The sequence below is a fragment of the Eurytemora carolleeae genome, unplaced genomic scaffold, assembly GCF_000591075.1.
Source record: "Eurytemora carolleeae unplaced genomic scaffold, Eaff_2.0 scaffold979, whole genome shotgun sequence".
NCBI lineage: Eukaryota > Metazoa > Arthropoda > Copepoda > Calanoida > Temoridae > Eurytemora > Eurytemora carolleeae.
Genome location: NW_019396877.1, coordinates 94,946 through 97,320, shown reverse-complemented (window position 1 = coordinate 97,320; position 2,375 = coordinate 94,946). Strand labels below are relative to the sequence as shown.

General features: G+C 29.5%; 1 protein-coding gene across 1 annotated transcript in view; it reads left to right on the top strand.

Moving 5' to 3' along the window:
• LOC111709638 (serine/threonine-protein kinase MRCK alpha) overlaps positions 1 to 2,375 on the top strand; it is a 21,191-nt gene that overhangs the window by 4,041 nt on the left and 14,775 nt on the right. The gene's annotated exons all lie outside the window — the stretch shown is intronic.

Genomic DNA, 2,375 nt, shown 5'->3' with positions numbered 1-2,375 from the left:
CCCATACAACCCCCCCCCCCTTGTTAAAGATGCTAATTGTACATGTTTTGTATTTTGAATTATTATAAGTTGTATAGTATTTGAACACGTTTCATTACTGTCAACTATATTTTATGAAACAAAAGATGAACAAATGCAGTGCTTTGAGAGACTGCATTTGTAAATTTAAGTGACCCTCCATTTATCGAGGGGCACGCCCGATTTACAACGGGACCCTTGAAACCTTAATCTGATCAATAATGTGGAAGATAATGTAATTTTTCTGACTTAAAATAGTTCAATTCTGATAGTCTCCATGTTTCTGAAGCAAGAAATGCTCAAGTCACTTTTCCTGAGAAACATCGAATCAAATTAAATAGTTTTCAGAAACATTAACATTGATATCTAGTTAATACCAACGCTCTGTAGGTATTGTTGTGAATCGTACATGCCACTCAAATGGATGGTTACTTAAAATTACGTTTACAGTCCCTTTAGGCGCTGCACACTGCATTTTTGAATTCAAACGTTTGTCGAATATCTAAATGCAGGATCAAAGTGAAGGGGTTTAAAAAGCAGATTTCATGGATATTATATAACAGACTAAACTTTTTAACGTTTTTGAATAGAAATCAGATACTTTGCAAAACTAATGATTGCTAACCATATTTCGCGATTTTAATAAAAAAAAGTTGAATTTGCTTTTTTTTAAGGTAATAACTTATGAATTAGAATCATACACTTTTTATTTAATGTGTGCGCATCCATATCAAACAAACGGCTCAAGCAAATTCAAATTTTTTTTATTTAGTTACCTCTTAATTGGTAATAAACCTTCATGATAAAAAATAAACTTTTTTTACAAAAAAAATCTTAAATCATTCCCATCATTCTTGAAAACAAGGAATTGAGAGCCCTTTTCTGTGGACATCAAATTTTAACTTTTTTGTCTTCACAGTTACCAATAAGCTACTTTTGAGACATAATAATATAAACGTAAATTAAAGAATTAAATTTTATAATTTTTTTTACATTTTAACTTTTAAGGTTATAATTTCCACGCCAAAATTTTACTTTTTTGCTTTTTACTCTTATATTTTTCAATTGGTTAAATATTTCTTAAACCGAAGCAGTGTTATCAAACTTAACTGTAAACCCATGGAAAGCCAACATCTTCAAGACTTCAAAACATACACGGTTTAGTATGAGCACTGCTCCAGTTTTTGAGATATTCAAAATTGTGAAAATTTTGGAGTCAAAAAAACCTAAAAGTAAATTTTCTTATAGTTTGTTGTATATTTTAGTCATTTTCTTAGAAAAGATCTACATATTTCTGTTAAAGTCTTTAAATAATATAATTTATATATGGCGGTTCTACTTCAGAAACATTTCTTCAAAATTCAAGTGAATAAAAAAACAAAATTAGGCTCCTATAGAAAATATTCAAAAATAGCAACAGTTTACTAGAACTTTTGAAAAAACACAGAAGTACAAAACTTCTTATAACTTTGTTTCTAGAATAGCTTATATTTTTGGTTCTTAATTGGCCTATAATTCAACTATCTGCAACAAAAGTTTTAATGAAATCTATCTTTTCTTTGTTCATGGTTTATACCACTATGGGATTTGGTTTTATTTTTGTTGAAATGTCAAGGAATCATAGATTTATATTTTCCCGAAAAATCTCCCTCCCCCCTTTTAAAGAAAATTTTTTATCGCTAGAAGTTAAGCATATTTTTTGTCGTTTTCTGGGGTAAAAGTATAAAAAAGAATGAAAAAACTTGCCTTTCATGTGCAATTTTAGTTTTTGTTTCCACCCCATTTTTTATCAAAATATAAATCACCTGGTGTAAGGTGATTATCCTGATCAAAATTTAATATTATTAATTTATTAAATATATACCATTAACTACAGAATAGTATATTCCTTATTAGAGACAATAAAAACTTGAAGTATTAAAAACCTGTCAGAATCTAGAGCCAGTAGTTTCTGGAAATAAAAAGAGGTTTTCATAATGAAGATAAGACAAAGAGAATTATAAAGATTAAAATGTGAACAAGAAAAAATGATATTTAGACAAAGTAAGATGGAGGACTGTTATGCTTCACGGTCAAATATATCTTTTTAATCTTATTTTATCTCACTTCCGGGAAATAAAAAGCATGGGGACCATAAAGTAAAAGTATTAAGAAAATACAAAATCTAATTTATTTTGGCGTTTAATACTTGATACTTTCTCTGTTAGTCTCCAACATTAGATCGCCTTGTAAAGCAAAGAAGACTTTTCGACGCCATTTTTTGAATCAACAGAGCCCCCTTCCCCGTCCTAGTATTGAATTCCTCCCCTCGTCATGCTGATATTGAATACCCCCCACATAATTCTCCTAGCCCTGGC